Genomic DNA, 20659 nt, shown 5'->3' with positions numbered 1-20659 from the left:
AACTGAAATAAACGTATTTATTCTCATTCAAAGTATACGAGTGAAAACATAGCGAGAGAAAAGATAGACATAGCAGTAACTTCTATTTTTCTACAGAATTGAATATTTCCCGATCACAAGCGATTTGGTCTGTTTTTGATCCTCCGAACAAAATGTAATTCGAATGACAAATTTTGACACTTTACAGTATAGAAAAAAAACGACAAATTTACAGTTTATCGCACTCGCACTCCCCGTTTTCGTCATAATCTCCTTGTTATTTTTCTCTTAAACAAAACAATCGAAATGCTGTTTTATTTCACGAATCAGCTTATATTTCAATTTTATCAAGTATCGAAGCACAACCTACAGAGAAAGAAAAAAAAAGTTTATTCACTAGAGAAATTTTTTAGGAAAAATTATCATCTATTTTATACAAAAATTATACTGCTACTATAATAAAATTCGAACAAATCTCAAAAGTAACAAGAAAAGTGATTTAAATTACTAATTCAGCATGTACTTACTGGACTAGCAGAACATCTCAGTGAAGTGTATCAGCATTTTCAAAGATGTCCAGGTAACTGAAGAGAACAGAAACTTTTAAAAGATCATCATATTATATTTTTCTTCGAAATATAGGGATTTATGGTATTTCTATCAAATATAATGCAAAAATAAATGAACTATATATTCTGTGCTTGTGATGTTTACTGAAGAATAGCTTACTACATATTCACTTCTATCCGGACAATTCGAATTGCGAAAGTACCCAATATTTTTACCAAGGTCAGAATCTCTATGAACACTTAAATGTCAAGAAATTGACAAACTCAAGCAATATACCGCATCAACACTTTTCCTGTATCACAGGTCATATCAAATCAAGTTATACGGGTCAACTAAAACTATGACCTGCAGCTATTATAATTATAATTTGTTTTTGTGCGTGTTTTTTTTTTCTTTGGTCAGGCAGCATACGGTAGTTCACTTGGTCTATATATCAGCAATTGACAAAAATTTTGAGATTTCATCAAACAAGGAATGTACTGCAATGTGTGTTCTCTTGATTCCATAGATTATCTGCATATTTTCATCTATAGATAGCAGCACATTCGTTTTGAACGCGTGGGAAAAATTTGCTCAAAGAAGAAAATTTCGAAAAAAATTCAGCTGTTTCAGATTGTATGGATCTAGGTGGAGAAAATGTATATATGTTCCTGAATGTTGAAATAAATATTGCATTGTAGTTTTAGGATAAACTAATTCCTTTTATGTACTTTCTTTTTATTCATAAAAAGAAATGATTTTTACGATTAAGTAAATCTGTTAATAAAACTAAGCAATATTTTTCGGGGATAAAAATAATTATGCAGGCAAGTATTTTTTCAGTTACATGCCTGACCGGGCATGAAGTATTTTTGTTTTTTTTTCAGATTCATCCAGCCATGCTGCTTACCGATATAGTCGATGCTCTTCTTGTCATCTCACACACACATGGAGTGCGAAGAGAAATGACCATTTGTTCTGAAGCAGAATAAATATGTAGGTAAAATGTGAGCACTGACTAACAACATTGCCCGACATGTCGTGCATGTCATATGTTTAGACAGTACTGTCACAAAGCTTTCAAATAAGATATTTTAAAAAATGAGGACGTTGAAATGGATGAATACAAATGTTTTAGACTTCTTCGCTCCCTATTCAGAGTACACTTTTTTGGCGGTAACACCAACTCGAAATTTGTCTCAAAAAGTCACATAAAACTCATCTCAGCCGTTTTGTTCTTCGTAACGCTAATTTAGATTAGTTTACATAGCTAGACATATTTCCCAGAATAGGCAGAATTTTCGACATTCAATACGCACCTAAAATGGTGAAGACGAGAAGTGCCAACAATATTTTGTGACTGAACTTCATACTTTCTCGCTATAAACGTTAGAAACGAAGCCTGTCTTTTTTTCTTTTGTCTAATACCAAAACATGAAAAAAATAACGAAATATTTGTAAAAATAAAGCATTCACGCGAAATCTAATAAAGAAAAACTTTTAATGTTGTGTGCCATGTTCATGTTGTTTGACCTATTACGTTTATGAAATTAAATGATATTCTCCTAGTTTGCAAAAAGCAAGTCAGTCTTGCTCTTAATTCATCAAAGCCATGAAATACAGATACAATATCACCCTAAATAATGTATATCCTGAATGTATAAAACGGTGAAGAAAAACCATATTACATACCTTATTTCGAAAGTTTATAACAAACTACCACATGATATTACTTTCTCTGAGTCCATACCGTTACGGAAAAAAAAGTTCAAAAAATTATATTTTCTAAATAACTTTTCTAAATAATTTTTTGAAGGAAGGAAAACAAGAGCTCTTTCAGTCAGCACTGAAAAAGATGGCTACCGCAGGGAGTCCAACATCAAGGGGATAACACACCAACCTCTCGATGAGTATAAAAAAAGAGGCTGCCGTTCGAAATCGACAATAAATTGTACGTCTCAGTCTAATTGGTCCACGTGTGCAGAAAATGGCCGTGGTGCGACAAAAATGATAAAATGATCAAGATCTTTCAGTCAGTGTTAGAAATCCAATTTTAGCAGTAACTGCATTTCCTACTGTTTGCCTCCAATTAAGGAAGTCATTAAACAATTTTCGCATCATTTTATTATTTTATATTCTTCATTCATAACGTATATGTGAGTATATAAGTGTATAGGTGTGAAATGCTGTACTGTACTCTGATTGAATACTTGTTCATTCCATAGATTCACAATTAATTTTCGATCTATTTATTTATCTTCCTTTTTGTTTGCTTGTTCTGTCCTTGAAATTGTATTGTAATTATTCATTAATGCTTTGCATTCATCAATACAGATCCACGTGATCTCTCGATGAATTAAAGTTCATAGCAAAAATGACTGTTATTATTAGAAGTGAGACGACTTTTCTCAGCCCTTTCTCATCAAGGAAATTAGGCTTCATTTCTTTGTGTTATGCCGAGGAGACCTCGGGCAGAAAAGTCATCTGGTCTCCGTCAGGAACCAAGCCCCGGTCCACTTGCGAATCCGGCAAGTTTGTTCGTTACTATGTATGCACCACTGATTCATCGATAGGAATGAAGACGCCATCTATCGGTGGTCATCGCAAGCTCGTTACGGAAAATATCTTTGCTATATTTATTCTTCGACCGGTTCGAACCTGGGCCCTGACGGCAACCTTTACGGTGGTGGACGAGCATCTTACCACCACGACATTCGTTCGGGCATATGCAAAGCTAGAGATTCCTTATTTGCAAGAGGTAATGTGTGCTATATATTCACGGCGGAGACCATATTACGTTTTTCTCCGAGTTTATCTACGCATCATATCCAGAAAAAAATTTTCTTCATGTATTTGGGTTGAGAAAAAAGCCGTCTTACTCTCTCTCTCTCTCTCTACCGTTCGGGAGGGCATTTGCTAAAGTTGAGGGAGGCTACCAATACTTCTACTTCAGCACCTCACGCCAAATTGCGTAAAATAAAGGAGTCGGAGGGTCAGGGTCATACCTCAAGTTTTGTTTATGGTAGCGCTATTGTGTGCCTGGTTTGCAAGAGAACATCGGTACGGTTCCAGGTGGAGAGCAGATTGGTTTTTTTTTCAGTTCACCTTGACATATTACCCGGAAAGGTCTATTTTCTTAATTATTGTTATTATTTTGTTTTGAAAAGTTCTTTGACATTGAGAAAGAATATGCATATGAGCAGACTTACCTATAGAGAAATCCACTTCGATTTTAAAAAAAAGGGGAACTGCCATATTTGTGCGCGGAAGCTGTGCGCATCAAACAGTCTGATTAAATATGTTTGTAAATATAAAAATGATGGATAGCTCATTTGTTATTAATAATGAAAGCCATGCTTTTTTATGTTTCATATTCATTTTATTCGAAAACTTCCGTCTATCTACGGCATAACAAACATATGCGCCTGTTTAAGCATTCGCCAACGTAGATATCAGTCTAGGTTGCGCGTCTGTTTTCTTTACCCATTTGTTTGAAATCCCTCTTCTCATTACCGTACGGTACGCATATTTACTTCTACATCACTTACGCTGACGGGATTGAGCTTCTTTACATTGTGTTTGCACATGTTGCTGTAATTCTTCCCGTGTTTCTCTTTTGAAAGTTTTTGTCGTAACGTAACATCTATACACACACAAAAATAAGATATTTCTCGTTCCATAGTTACACTAATGTTGCTCGTTATATTATCAGAACTTGAAAACACCATCGATTTTTCTTCATTTTATTACATTATTATAATGTCAATTCACAATTCAAGCATTTCGAAGTTTTCGGTATTAACATAACATTGATGCATGCGAGCAATTAGATACTTTTTCCTAATTGGAATTTGTTCCTCTACGATCAACGATTCTCCAGTAAAATGCTGCAGAACGAATAATGGGATCACCTTGCATAAACATAGCATACAATACAGTATATGCAGGGTATTTAAAATTAAAGTTTCCCTGTATTCTGAGTAGTTTTCCTCAAAAACCAAGTCATTCGAAAACAACCATATTTTTGGGATGTATTAATGAGACCTGGGAAAGATATTTGTGCAATAAAAATTGTTCAATTTTTTACCACCAGTTGTACAAGTTACAATTTTTTATAACCCCCCTCCCATAGTCCATATAACATATATAATAAGTTTCAATAAATGGAATACGTCCATCAGAACAGGCGCTGAAATAGGTCTGAATAGCGCCAGTATATTGACCAGCGCTACGTAAGTCTGAGCAGACCTAAGTAAACTATTCAGACCCATATAGCACCCGTTCTAGTGGACGCATTAAATTGAAACTTAGTATATACGCTATATCGACCATCTGAAAAAGGAAAATACGATAAAAGTCACTTTTACCTCTAGTGGTTAAATTTTAACTTTTTTTTATATTGCACCTCTCGTATGGTTTTCATTAAGATATCCTGAAAATTTGGTTGTGTTCGGCCACCTAGAGTCACAGCGGCTATAATTCGAATGCGCAGTTTTTAAGAAAAACTGTTCGGAGTAAGTAACTTCAATTATAAACACCCTTTCCCATACGATCCTATGTTATACCCGCAGCTTCTACCGCCCCCCCCCCCCGGAACATTTCATCGCCCCCAAGGCAGAAGTGAATCACTTCTGTAGACAATTATCGTGATTTTCGCGGTCAAGTTTACCCAAGTGATCTACATTATAGACAACCAGATATAGTAGTTATAGTTTCTAAGTAAGATATATTAACACTGTGCAAACATATTTATCATACACAGTCTTGGAGACGAAGAATAAATGATGTCGCCATCTTCAACCTTTCTATTCTGAATTCCATCCTAGAAACTTCAGACATCCACGGATCTTTACCAAATATTTCTAGAGAATTCACTGTTTAGATCACGGTCATAGAACGTTAGAATTACAATTCATAAATCGGCCGTCATATAGTCGCAAACGGCTTCTCCACATGGACGCATGGCTGCCACCAAATCGTAACCTGAAGTTTAGAAAGAGATTTATATTTTGAACTAGGTTCCACACAAATAAAATAAAAAAAATCTCCTGTTGAAGCCGATATAGAATACTTTTTCAACACATTCATTTACAAATTATTATGTAAGTATAAGTAATTTCTAATTCTGTGTTTTCATTGAAATACCAGCTACTTCATTTTTTGAGAAAAACATTGATACATTTTTTGATATATCGATAAATATAGAGGAATTATGATTTTACACGCCTACATACTCGATGTCGCTAATGCAACTTTTACTGGAGAACCGTTTATCCTAGAGGCATACTTCCAGTTAAAGCAAGTATCCAAATAACGTGTGGACCAGAGATACATCATTCATATTGCAAGGGGGTTTTTAGTCATTAAAATAAAAAAGTAAACTTTCTATGCGGAAAGTACCAACACCTTCTATAGCAAAAAGCCTCCACGCGAAGCTTTGACGTCACTGAAGTCGTCCAATTCATCTTTAGCCATTGGATATAGCAGTCCGATGCATCTGAAATCTTTACCTTTTTTTGCAGTATATTCAATGGCTATAGGCAAATTATACGATTTCAGTGACGTCACGAGCTTCGAGCGGACGCTTTCTGTTATAGAAGGTGTTGAAAGTACCATGTTCTCAAAAACCAAATAAAAAGCTGTTACCCTGTCTCTCCTGAGGCAAACAAAGAAAATTCTACGTTTCTATGTGCAATATTCGCTGAAATATTTGAATTCAATAAATGGAGAAAAAGTGGTCAATGACTACATATATTAATAAGGGTAAGAACCACTGCCCATATGTTTTTTCCCGTGCTTTCCCAACTTTTCTCCATTTTTGATTCAAATACATTAGTATTGCAGATCGAAACGTGGATTTCCTTTTTTTTGTTAGCCCCAAGAGCGACAGGACAACAACTTTCCAATTGGGTATTTGAGGACAGGGTGACGAAATAAAAATTTATAATTATTTTTTGTAACTATACAACCCCTTGCAATATAAATGACGTGTCTAAGGTCTGCAGGTTATTTTGATACTTTTTTCTAGGTATGCCTGTAGAATCTACAGTTCACACGTATAATTTGACTCGGCGACTTCCTTCACTGCGCATGCATGTGTAAACATTAAAGAGGGCGATCTCGAAACACTGGGGGTCTTTTCACGTAATATTCTGTGCACATTTTCTCTTCATGAACTGCATTAGATTTTTTTTCACTCTTATGTAGATGATTCACAATTATCAGAAATTAGTCAAAAATTGAAAATAAATCCAAACGTATTTCAGATTCCAAAAAATAACTGTTATAAAATATGGAAATAATTATGGTGACATATGATTTCCTGTCGTTTCCTATTTTTCACTTCCAAAAAATTCTACGTGAAAAAGAAAAACCTAAAAATTAAAATCGTAATTGTTATTCTTTCTTTTATATATTCAGTCATGTGAAAACTTTATTTCTAATAAATTTTTGTGGGTCTATTTTTTCATTTTGGTTTTTTTTTAAAAACAAGGCAAACTACTTTTGTTCTGTAAATAAAATTGGTGTCTGAATTTAGAAATAGATGAAATAAGGGAACGCTTATTTTAGCCTATATTCAAATCCTCTGTTTGTATGTACATGTTTGATTTTATTTTCGTCCACTGCCGAACATAACAAATTTGATGGTCTTCCCTGTACGGTGAATGATTATGATGAAATCACCTATATTCGATAAAAATAACATGATTTAACAGCATACTCGTGTAATGCCATGTTGTATATCCTATTTTATAACATGGTAAAAACTTTCTTATGTAGAAATATTGATTTATTTCAAAATTTTATCACTTATACTTGATTGTATACGATATCCTAAGCTAGTACAAAATTGCATAATCTTCAGTACTTAATTTTTTAAAAATTAAAAAAAAACACCTATAAAATAACATGGCATCAATTGAAATGAATAAAAATTGATTCAAAATAAAGAAAACTATTCAGTTTATAAAATGACGAAAAAGATTTGTGAGGTAAATTCATAAATACTTCAATTATATATTATTAATTTTTTAATTTTTTAAAATTTAAAACTTAATTTTGAATAATATATTTATTAAAATCTCAATCTGTTTCATTTAGAAACTGAAGTTTTCTTTATCTCGAATCATTTTTTAATTCAATTACATTAATTTCATATAGTTTTATAATGCATGTACAATCTGTTTTGAGTTTTTGAAAATTTGTAAAATATAAAGTATTGGGTTATGTAAAATTTTGCGCTGGCATAGCAATATGAAATATTGGGTACGCATACTCATTCAAATATATGTGGTAAAAAGTTAAATGATCAATGGATAAATAAAATTTTAATAGCATTTCCACATAATAAAGTTTTTATCATGCTTAAAGGTAGGAGGCTCCTTCATATGGTAAAAAGATATCAAACACACACATTATAATTATTTGATTAAAACAATTGCAAAATGCAATTGTGCTTTACACAATATATCGGAATTTCAAGTACTTTAATTTTTTTAATTGTACTGTAATCTATTCACAATTTTAATCACATATTAATGAAAATTTTCGTTCTCACCTAAAACACTAATGATAAGAATGGACAGCGCAAAACTGCAATAAATCTTCATGACATCAGGTTCAATAATCAAATTCAAAATTTACTTTGAGCCTAAAATTTTTTAAAGGAATTGAATAAAAAAAAAATGTTATAAAGTGAAAGTTAGTTTTCATCAATTCTGCATTCTGTATCACCGACTTAAAATCAGTATAATTTTCAGCTTCAAATTTCTGATATACAGTTAAAACCTCTCTTTTGCGGACGCTGACGGGAAAAAAAATTCGTCCGTAAAATAGGGGTTTCAAATGCATACTTTCATTATGCAAAGGGAAATTATCATTTGGCCGTAAAAGAAGTATGACCGAATCTGAGGGGTGTCCGTTAAGAGGGGGTTTTAATGTCTTACTAATATGAGTATAACATCGAATTTTATGAATATTCATAAGCATCTCAATATTAGGTTTATATTGATCGGAAAAATTTATCTTTATTTATATGCTGCATATTTTTTTTCCTTCGCTTTGTTAGCTTTCACATATACCATTCGACTATTTATACTGGATTCGAAGAGTAAATTTTTTATCATTCTATTCACTCATTCAGACTACGGGCATTATCTTTTAATTAAATAAAATTAGCATGGGTTGGTGATTTTTATTAGGATCATTCTGATCCCTATCAGAGGCGTACTTAATCATTTTGCCGTCCTTACGCATTCTAGCCTAATTTTTTGTACCGCTTATTCCTCGAATTCGCCTTCCTAGGCTCTAACCACGGCCGACTACACATTCAATTAATTGTTTAGTGGGCTATGCTCTAACCCACCTAGCCTCCACCCCATCTCTATGCCACTCTTTTGATCATTCGCATGCTTGCAAGCGCTCTCGGTCTCTTTTTTGTTTGATCGTACACCTGCCTGACGCACCGTTGTGTATGTCATTCTTTTGACCACTGACATGCTTGCAAATTCTCTAGGTCACTTTTTTGTCATTCACCTACCTGTTCCTCACTCTGTATGTCACTGTTTTCGTCACTGACATACTTACAAACTCTCTAGCCGCCACATGACTGCAAACACTCTAGGCCATTTTTGATCACTCATTAACCTGGTCCTTGCACTCTAGGTCACTCACATGCTTACAAACTCTTCAAGCTACTTCGTCACTCATTGACCCGGTCCTTTCTTTTCTAAGTCACACTTTTACTCACTGGCATGTATGCAAACTATTTTGATCACTCAGAATGCAAACTGTCGTGGTCACTCATTGACCTGTCCCTCGAATGAACTGGCAAAGATGGGTTCACGCCGATTGTGATCTATCCACATTTTGCGACCTTTCACCCATTCTACTAATTTTTTTTACTACTAATTCCTCAAATTCGCCACCCCACCCGATTTGTCACCCTGTAAATGCGCCCCTGATCTCATTGATGGAGATGTGAAATTTTGTAGGTCCAGCGCTCTGATACAACAGTTGATGGAGCCGGTCACATATTTAGGAAAGTATTAATCAAAAAATTAATATCTGCCATTTTCTTTTATTCAGAAAATGTGAACACCATACTTTAGACATAGAATTATCATCTCCAGTAATGAGTCGATTTCTTCCTCCAATTTTCTCAAATAAATTACCTATGCAATGCCAATGCTATTCGAATGCCATAGAAAAGATTAACAAGAAACTCACCTCAAAAAAAGAACATAATAATTCACGAGTTTCTTGTTGTTTACCTCGTCAAACACAGCGATGTAAAAATGATCAAATATCTACTACCCTTTGTTCAGCGTTGTTTTTCACGATGCACCTGTTTCCTGGTTCTTTAGTTAATCGGGTCTGAAGAGAAGCTCTCGTGTGCCTTGGTGGACGTGAAAGGAAGACTGTGCGTGTGTTTGTTTGAATTCCTTCTCAAAGATTATTTAAAAAAACCAAGAATGAAGATAAAGATTAATTACCTTCAAATGCCAGATGAGTGTGACATTCATTGAAAAAAATTAAGTAATAAAGAAAAAAGAACTCCATCTTTTTTAAATATATTTTTGAACACTAACTTTATTTTTTATTAAAATTCATGTTTCCGTTAATTTTGTCGTTTACGCAGGAAGCTAGAAATTACCCCACTCATATATATACAGTAGAATTTCTCTAAAACGGTCACCAACGTACGTGATTCTACTGAAATGAATCCGACAAAAATATCCTCAGTGGAAGTTACATTATAAACAAATGCAGAATTTCATGCTTTAAATGTTTAAATGGTTGAACGAAGGTAGTTAATAAATACCAAAACACGTGGTAAAGTGAAAATAATTTTAAATTATATATATCTCACAAAAAAATATATATATATATAGAAACAAGAGAAGGACATTTAATAAAAACACTCGCCAGTCCTCAATAAATCTAATTTGCGAATTAATTTACAATTCCAATTGATTTAAAAGGAAGTTCAAGTGATGGCTACACTCTTCTTGACCATCTCACCACAAAAATTTGATAGGTGGCAACCAGTGTTCTAGGATTTAAACCAATGTTTCCCAATTGTCACGAATGGAAAAAAAAAAAGGAAAGGGAAAAAGCACGGGAAAAAATTCATTTGGCTCTAAACTATTGATAAAAAGTGTTTAAATTTGAAAAAAAAGATGAGACAGGAAATTATGTTTGTCCTAAAAATATGTATTATTGAAACAAAAAAGGAATATAGTTTTATTTCAAGATAGAAAATTATCATTTTAAAATTTGGGAAATGCGCTGGGGACAGGCAGGAGAAGGACATTTCTTTAACAAATGAAATTTTGTTCAAGGAAACTGAAAAAAAAATCTATTGACGGGAAAATTAAAAACAGAGTGGCGAGTTTTTAGAAAATGCAATATAAATATAAAATGACGAAAAACAAAAACTTAAGTGTTAAATTTATATAATGTAAACTGCCGGGGCACAAATTAAGCCAATTGCGTGAGAATCACCCGAATATATTAAATTGTTTAACTCTTAAAAACGCAAGTTTCGGAGTGCTCTTATTTATTTTTTTAAATATGAAGACGTCGGACAAATAATAAAGGGTTTTGTTGAGGATATATCTGCTAACAAACCAATTTTATCAAAATTACCCTGGCAGCTAAAAAGCAACGTAATATGAATAGAGGAGTAAAATATATCGATCGCCAATTATTCATTTTTATAATTTTAGAGTAGCTAATTTATAGAAATTTAAGAAGCCAGCTCCGTTCATCGTCTATAAGCAAAGGGAGAAAGTTATAGGTTAAACATGGAAACTGATCCAAAGAATTTAAAAGGAAATTTAAAAAAAATAGTTATTTACGATTTATTGAACCGAAGAAACATTTCATTTCGATACAGATTTCAAACGAAACCGGTAACACCTTTTACACACCAGAGACGAGGTTGTGTGTTTGTATGTGTGTGTTCTCTGTACAAATCTACAATTTTCGATCGATGGTCGTCAAATTTTGCATATATACCAAACGGGATCCGTTTGAACACTATAGGCTACTTTGAAAGTTCTTCAAAGCTGGGAAAATGCCCCAAATGGGGAAAAAACTGTCGGGCAACAATGTTTTTTGGGCCTCAACAATCACTTTCGGAATGTTTGATTTCCGTGATTTCGTTTCAGACATTCATATGGCTTTAGGATGGTTTGCCATTTCTTTTATGCTGCCGTATTATGTATAATAGGTTTTGCCTTTGTAATGGTTTTTTTTTTTTTCACTTCTGCAATCCTCCCAGTAATTGAAGAAAACCCGGGCACGCGCCGGGAATTGTAGCTTGTTATATATATATTTTTCTTCAAAAATGTCGAACCTAGCAATAATGAACTTGTGATCAGAGGTTTTCGGTATCGATTGCCCGGTTCGTGAATAACATTTAAAATATTACGTAATTGAGTGAATGCACTAAAAACTTCTCATTAATCATTCTTTTAAAATGGTATCTTTAATGTTTCCTTTTGATGATATGCAATTCATTTACATACAACGTAATAGTGGTTATTATTCTCCGGGACAAGTGCATTTTCCATCACTGCAACCGGCGGAATTTATTCCTTTCGCCTGACATCCTTCCAAGCATTTTTGCATGTCACAACCATTAGCCTTAGCTTCTTCTATAAAAAATGAAATAAAAACAAAATTAGAGTCACATCACATTTTTTTACCATCCTAAGGCATTAATAGATGCAATGTACAGGGTTCATAGCAAACAGTGTATTTGACATTTTAATGGTGAACCGTTGATCCTAGAAGTATACTTCCAATTAGAAAAAGTTTCGAAATAAGGTGGTAGAATTCTCAGATAGTGTCATTCATGTTTCAAAAGGTTGTATTGTTATTAAAATTTAAAAAAAAAATTCTACAGTCTCATCCCAGTCTACCCAATACTCAATTATAAAGTTGTTGTCCTGTCGTTCCTAATGCAAACAAAAAATGTCATGTTTCCAAGTGCAATATTCATTGAGATATTCAAATTGAGTAAAAACTGTTAAATGGGGGTAAAACCGTTTTACCCGATTCAATAACTCAATTGTTACTCAGTTTTTAATACTCAACTATTTACTAGATCCAAACAAATACTAGAATCGATTAAGAAATTAAGGCTGGCCACTTGAAGTAATGCTCAATATTTTGTCGAATCTGGAAATTTCTGCATTAGGATCTTGTCTTTTTTTTAAATCATTCTTTTTTAGGTTAGTCACTGATTTCAAAAATAATTTTGATTCTCCTACCTTTTTTTCTCTCCGTAGAAACTGCTGTTAATGGTACTGAAAGATGGGGGGGGGGGGGCGGTGATGTTAACTGTGATTTCAAATCGATCGATTAACCAGTCCGATTAATCGGTAGCAGCCCTAATGGTAACTGGAAATATATGCAGCGAAACCTGATATAATGGTGTACCAATACTCCGCCGATCAAAAAAAAAAATATTGTTGTAGAGGGGTTATCGTTATATTCAGAGGCAGCATTATCATCAGCCGCCACGAAATTTATACTCTGTTCTTGGTATCTGCTCTTAACTGGCTTTGTTAGAGAGTCCACGGTCAAATGTATTTACAAATACACAATCTTTACATTACATATACATTACACAATACATATCACATATCTTTGTTTATTCTCAGTAAAAACTTCTAGTTGATTGGTTGATTAATGAAATGCATTTGCTTGTAGTACGGTTTAATGTAGTGCGGTTGCACTGTAATAATAGTTTGGTAAATTGCACGGGATGACCAACATATCTTTGTTTGAGGACCAAGAGGAAGTCAACTGCAGCGTTGCAAGCCGCACTAGTTATGGCATCCCGTGTGTAAGCCGCAACAGTAAAATGTCCCGGAAAGCTCGAAATCTATCTCCGCCATAATCACAAGGTGAAACATGGCGAATTTAGCGATTATTTAGTGTGTGTGTTTTTTTGTTTTTGTTTATCGGGAAATTTTCTGTTGGAGTCAATAGCTAAAATAGTGGTCAGAAATTCAGTTTAATGCACAGTATTCTCAACTGGTAGGGGGCCGCACACAACCACTTCGCGGGACGCATGCGACCAGCTGTTCGCCACCCCTAATACACTATAACATATTTGATTGTAAATCAAAAGTTAAAATATCGGTAAAATTTTGGTTGAGATTCACTGGAGAGAGAGGTAGGAAAAAACTTCAGTATAAATTTAGAGTAGTACAATATTTCACTGAAAGTTCAATCATACGAATGAATAAAGAAAAGAAAAAAAACAACTCTATTGCAATTTACAAACAAAAACTGTTCTACGGTTTACTTACTTTCGCCGACGCATGAGCATTCATCATTGCGGCATCTACCTCCTATCTTTCCTTTCTTCTGGCATTCGCCGAGACATTTCTGCACATTACATCCTTTGGCACTGACCAACGTACCGGCTGAAAGTTTAAGATGTAATATTAAATGTAATGGGGTCTTAAAATCATATTTCACAACAACTAAAATTAAAGTCACTTGTCGGAAAATGCTTCAAAACATTCATTTAAACGTGTTATTTAGCTATATGACAAAGAGAAAAGGGATTTATTAATGATACTAACACTTCCGTAAAATTATAATTCAGGAAAATATTTGAGAAAAAAAATCTTTATAAGATCTCTAATCAAAAAATGTTTCAATTGGTAAAATTTACGTATTATCTAAATTCTCTAGAATTTTCAAGATTTTTGAGACATGAAAAAAACTGAAAAAAAAATCAAAAATTGTTAGATCTGATATCTCCGTGAATTGTAATCAGAATTTCAAGTATTAAATTTATTTCAGTACAACATAGAAAGGCAGGCGCAGTGGTCAAAGTCTGTAGAAATGCGAAACTGTTCTTACAGAAAAAAAGGACACCGAATTCTCATCAACTACAGTAATTTGACATGATATCAGAGCGAAACAATTTTCAACTGGCATTCTTTAAAATTCATCTACCAATGTCCGTTGCTTTTTCTGATCTCATTGTTTGTTTTTGCCCCCAATATTTAAAAAAGAAATCGTTATATAAACGTCTTTGTTTGCGATGAACTGTTTTCATACCTGGTAAGTTCATGGTATACGGAGTAGAAAAAAATCAAGAACTCTGTAATTATCAATACATCGACGAATGCTTCTTTGAATTTCATGGGAAAATTATCTTTCGATATACATTAATAGAGTGGCTGATCTTGCTAATTATTGTTTGTGATTGAGGGGTCATATGAAAATATAATTTGTTTTTTTGCTTGTCCTCAAATCATTATCTTATCTGCTGCCATATGTTCCATCTGACCGGGCATACGCAATTTACCACACCGTTATTCAAGTTTCTGAGCAGTAGCTCTCACCTTTTGCAAATTATTTTAGTTCAAAGGGATTTTGAAGCTGTGTCATTTGAACTTATATGCAGATGATTATGCTGACAACGCATGAATATGAAAGCTATGTGCAAATAAAAATATTAGAATATTTACCTAAAGTCATCACAACCAGAGTCACAAGAAGGAATAAGTACACGGGCTTCATTATTGAATTGATGTATTTCTGCTGAGTGATAATATAAATATAGCAAAGTTAAAATACATTGAGCAAAAAAAAAAACACCAAAAAATTTTACACCTCAAATTCACTTTAGAGGAAAAGCGGAAATAACTACTTTATGAATCGAGTGAATTTAAGAAAAAAAGGCAGCAATTATTAGAAACTAGCTATAATACCCGGCCCTTCCCGGGTTTTCTTCAATGAGACATTTTGGATCACGTGATATTTTTCTCATTCTTTGAGGGACACGCAAACCGTGTCTAAGTTAACCAATATAGCGACTTCCTGCGCGACTAATGAAAGAAACAAATCTAGATTTAAAGCAACGTAGAAATTAATAAATTTTTTAACTTTTCAAGGGGTGCTAGGTATTTCGACCCCCCCCCCCCCCCTGAACTTCAAGTTATCCATCTGCCTATTTCTCCTTCAAAAAAAGGTTAATTAAAGCTGTGGGATTTCTTCGATGTACTTTACGAGCCCCATAATTAATTTTTAAACATCCTAAATTACATGAATTTATGTAGTTGAATATTTAAAGGCAATACGGAAACATTAATTTTCATGCTACAGCAGATATAAATAAAAAGTTTAAATCAATGTGTAATAACATTAATATTGCATGGATATCCAACTCAAAAGTACGTCCGGCTAATTACTTTATATTTAATTTTCTGGTCTTCGCATCTCTAAGCGAGTATTTCAAAAATTGATAATTCAATACAATTTCTAAAATTACTGATGCGGCGGAAACCCGACTAAATTTCCGCATTTCTACATTAAAATCGACAATTTCAATACTGATTTCTATGGGGATGACCCTTTGCTTGAGCCTCAAAGTGATGCTGATGATGATTCTGACGTCTGTTCAAACAGCCTCATTACTGGGAGGATTGAAAAAGTTGAAAACCATTACAAAGGCTATTACACATATACTGGCAGCATTAAAGAAGTGACAAACCATTGTAAAGGTTACACGTCTGAAACGCATTGCTAGAAAACAACGGTAACCAAAGTAAACGTTCCGAAAGTGATTATTGAGGCCCAAAAACCATTGTTGCCCGACAGTATTTTGCCCATTTGGGGCATTTGCCCTGCTCTGACGAAATTTTAAGTAGCCTATCGTTCAAGTCGGGTCCCATTTGGTATGCAAAATTTGGTGAAGATCGGTCAAAAATCGTAGATTTGTATAGAGAACATACACACACATACGCAGACACACAGAAAAAAAATTAAATTTTATATATATAGATAGATGTATACATATACTGTATAACAATATTCATCTGGATTGTTTTTCACACAAGCTACTAAAGATTATTGTATAAGAAATGTTTTAGAAGTTGAGGGTTTTCTTTTGGTTGAAGAGGCTAATGGGGGGGGGGGGGGGGTTATACCTACTTTTGCTACTGCATAATTGGAAAATTTGCTTTCATTTTTCCAAGGTTGTGAACAGAAACATTATCACTAATAAAACAATATTAAAATATCATTTTCATGATTTTTGTGTGATTTGCTGATTCGTCATTTTCGACAAGAAAAAATGCTGTATAATCCCCAAAATCACGAGGAACCATAAAACTGAAAGGAAAAAATACCGTTTCTTTTGATATACAAAAAAAATTAATACCAAAGAGGTCAAAATCCGTTTTTTTTTGGGGGCCCGATTGGCCATACTTGTTGGGTTAATGACCTGGAGGCTACAGGCATAGCCTCGTATTCATGGGAACAAAATCTATGGGAAAAAATTCAATTTTTCAATAGAGAACAAGATTATAAGTTATCTGTGACCGACAATTAGAGTTTAGCGGCGGGATATGTGATCATAACAATTGGGAATATGTGTCGCAGGTCGTGGGGCTTCTCATCTTAAAGCCGGGTTGAAGGTCTAATCAGCTTCCCCACGTGGGTGCCAATTAAACGGCAGGAAAACCACCGATAATTAATCAGTAGGCTTATGTGGTACATTGATGATGAGTTTTAGATTTTCACGAAAATTTACGAAAGCTTACATTCACAAAAGTGTTTCATTAAGTGGAGTGGGGAAAAACATTGTCTGGAGTTTAATAACGAAAGAGCGCCATAGGAAACAATCGTTATCTCAAAAAAGTGACCCAGTGATTGGAGTGACTTGTTACCTGGATGACTCACTAACGAGGTTTGATTGGTATACGGAGTTACATTAAAATGAATCCAAACAACATAGAAAAATATTATAGGTTTTCCTCAACATGATTATGGTATTATTCAGAGCGTTAAAAAATCCTTAAAGGCCATCAGTGTCACTGTTTATGAGCGATTGTCTATTATTAGCGTAGATTATTATTGGATCAACCCTCTACGTATTCCTCGCGGATATCCATCAAGATACAAATCTTCCGAATAAATTGAAATTGCTTTTTATTTTGCTCTTTTTAATTGCTCTATCATTTATCGGATACATTTCTATAATATACAAGTAAATATTTCACTTGTTCATAATTGGAAACATTTCCATTCTGATTAAAAGGAACACATTAAGTATTTTTTTTCAAATTTTCTATCAAATTTACGTACAACTTACCTATGGATAGCAAGATACGGATTTTCAGGTAGTTTTATTAATTGCAGTGGACTTTCAGCGTTCAAGGGGTATATATATATGAACTAAACAGATTGATGCATGTACAGGTGATCCGCTCAAGGGGAGTTGTGCTTGCAAAGTTCTGGTTGCATAAACTGCACCTGCTTCGTGTAATAAAAGACATATATCAAATTACGTGCATTGACTTTCCATTAAAGATGTCGAAAAAAATGGTACATCATGTGCAGATCATTACGAACAACTGTTTACTTCGAACCATATCAGGCAAGGCTGGTGAAACTCCCTTTATTTATAATTCCGGCATTTATAAACGTTCTTCAACCTTAAATGAGGAGCTTATTTTCAAAAGGGAACATTTTTACTTTTACAGTACAATTAATGGCGGAGTATACATTTTCTTTACAAAAATAGAAAATAGTCGAACGGGTAGCATGTAGGAATGACAGAAGAATATTTAAATACTACGTTTCTTTATCAACATTCAAGGGAGTTATCCACATTTGAATAGTGGGAACATTGCCTTTTGATTAAAATTATAGTTAGTCAAATCTGAAAAACTGGAAATTACTCCGCGATTAAGTGGCCTAGCCGGGGAAGGTACCCTGTCGTCATTCACATAAGGAACACGATCATTCAATAGTGGAACCTTCCATAACGGACACTTTTTTGAATTACGTTGACGGGACTCACAATGTATTTTACTATCCATTAACGGACACTCCTCGTTAGCGGTCAAAATTTTAGGTTCCGTAGGGGATCGTTATCGAGAGATTCTACCATAAAATAACGAAGTGTTTGCACGAAGTGGATATGTTCCCAATTGATAAAAACGTCAGAAGCATTGGGTAAACAACTTCACATTGTAATTTTTATTTAAAAATATTTCCATTGAAACAAACCGTGTTACATAATCCAGTTAAGCCCATCCTAAAGATTCAGAAACAGTTGAAAAATGAATTTCAAAAAATTTATTCCGTTTTTAAAATAACCTCCTCTCTCAAATGTCACGCTCACTTTGTTTTTATCAGCCCCTGCATCGTAGGTCGGTATATTTAATGTCTTGTTAGTAAGGTCATCAACTACTTTTACTCATTTAACATCATAATTATGGTAATTAAAAACAACGTCTAAGAATTAGCACTAATGACAAGATCGACACCTAATGTTCGATTTTAACGATGAAAAACGGTAGTTTTGAGAACCTGAACTCTTGTATATACTTCACCTACTATTCTTATTTATCCGCGAGCATTATTATTATTTTACGCTTTAGAATTCGAGTTACTGGCACGAGGTCTGCATTGAAATATAAATTTTGCGAAGCCCTGATATGCTTCATTTTAGTTTAATCCTTAATTGGCGTTGTGAAAATTCTGTGCGTAACTGGCATCGTGGTGCCATTTCGACCCCAGTAAGTATTAATGCATTTTAAAAATCAAAAAAATAAATTTTTATAAAAGCAATGAATTTTTACATGACTTCATTCTTTTATCAATTTGTTCACTAAATAGTTTTTCGAATTTCTTTAATAATTTTCCCAAAGGTTTTCTTTTATTAAGACACAAATTCGAAAAAATGGAGGGATACATGACTTTTGAATTTTTTTTTAAATTATTTATTAAACTTTTTGAACGCAACTTTCATGATTATCAGATATGATTAAAATATACTCAGAAAATAAAATGTACTAATTAAAACAATGTATACTTGCAAACAACACCATCACATATTGATCACACACATGTTACGTACAATTTACTAAGAGTACTATCCTCATGCTCACCTTGGATATCCAATTTTTCACCTTCAATTTGAAACCGTTACTGAGAAAACTGATGCTATTCCTAGATGACATTTCGATCTCAACATTCTGGCCGTCAAGCAAAAAAAAGATTTACGCAAAAAGTGTAGTGGGTTCATTTAGATCCCACAGTAACTCTGATCGATGATATAGAGCAGCGGTTCTCAACCTTTTTTTGACTCGCGGAGCACTATCCAGTATATAATTTTGATGGCGGAGCCCTGTTTGACTCGAGGAGCTATTTTTTGTACATAATTTTTATGGCAGAACCTGTAGGCCTCTTATTTATTTATCTATCAAATTTACTGATTTATATTATTTTCCTCGAGTCGCAGCGGAGCACCGGTTGAGAACCCCTGATATAATCCGAAGGTGTGCGTGCGTGTGTGATGTCTCTCCGCTATTACTACCAAGGTTTGAACAGCTGGCTGATGCAAAAATAAATCTAGGAAAGTAGATTGACCTTGCGGGGAATCGAACTCACTTCCTCTCACTTGTCGAACTTGCAATTCTATAATATATTAGAAAAATAAAAAACCTCTATAGAAAGCCTACGGATCCTCTTTCCTTAGAGCTCGTGTGCACTGAACGGGGCCGTGCCAATACCTTCTAAACCAGACCAGACCAGAATAGAACTTTTAGCTGATTCCCATCCTATATGGACGACTGTCAGCATACAAATTGGCCAGGAAGGCCTATGAAGAGTGAAAAAATGAAAAAGCTTAAGGGGAGAAGAAGAAAGAGAAAAAGAAAAACATCAGCTGGTCGTCAATGGTCAGACTATACAAATTTAAGCCAGAGTTTTTTTTTTTTTTTTTTTTTTTTTTTAAGCCACCACAACCAACAGTCCTTATGCAGAAACACCAAGAACAGAAACACCATAGAAAGCTTCTCTCGTAAACGTCCTATCTATACAGGGGGAAAAAAGGGGAAAAAACACTGCATGGGGGACGCAGCGCAAAAACCTCAATATACGTTTTGAAGATGTAATTTTCCATAACAAACCTATTATGTACCTTCCATAACAAACTTATTACTGAACCTTCCAGTTAATGGCAGTCCTAATACATAACTGACTGTAAGTTAGTATTTCGCCAACATCATTTCAACTCCATGAGGGTTTACAGTCAAAAAACCAGATGGGTACATTCAAAAAAAATGCCACTACTACTCCAATT

General features: G+C 34.0%; 2 long non-coding RNA genes across 12 annotated transcripts; both read right to left on the bottom strand.

Moving 5' to 3' along the window:
* Positions 1–9930, bottom strand: LOC149076277 (uncharacterized). 8 transcript variants are annotated; one of them, XR_016194051.1, is made up of 6 exons: positions 9757–9930; positions 8087–8179; positions 3738–5511; positions 1848–1949; positions 507–563; positions 1–345 (listed from the first exon to the last, which is right to left on the bottom strand). It is a non-coding gene; the product is annotated as an uncharacterized LOC149076277 (long non-coding RNA). The 8 variants fall into 8 exon arrangements; XR_016194053.1 differs by having other exon boundaries at positions 5287–5511; XR_016194050.1 differs by having other exon boundaries at positions 5330–5511.
* A 2070-nt stretch (positions 9931–12000) lies between these two features.
* On the bottom strand, positions 12001–17694 carry LOC149076276 (uncharacterized). Of its 4 annotated transcripts, none has more exons than XR_016194048.1 (4): positions 17653–17694; positions 15033–15105; positions 13857–13973; positions 12001–12191 (listed from the first exon to the last, which is right to left on the bottom strand). It is a non-coding gene; the product is annotated as an uncharacterized LOC149076276 (long non-coding RNA). The 4 variants fall into 4 exon arrangements; XR_016194049.1 differs by having other exon boundaries at positions 15033–15102; XR_016194046.1 differs by having other exon boundaries at positions 17660–17694.
* Between the last annotated feature and the right edge of the window lie 2965 nt (positions 17695–20659).

Source organism: Pholcus phalangioides, unplaced genomic scaffold (assembly GCF_987345545.1).
Source record: "Pholcus phalangioides strain wild (caught in Gottingen) unplaced genomic scaffold, Ppha-v1.0 ptg000015l_1, whole genome shotgun sequence".
Classification (NCBI taxonomy): Eukaryota; Metazoa; Arthropoda; class Arachnida; order Araneae; family Pholcidae; genus Pholcus; species Pholcus phalangioides.
The sequence above is the reverse complement of the archived record's forward strand: the minus strand, read 5'-3'. Positions and strand labels throughout refer to the sequence as shown.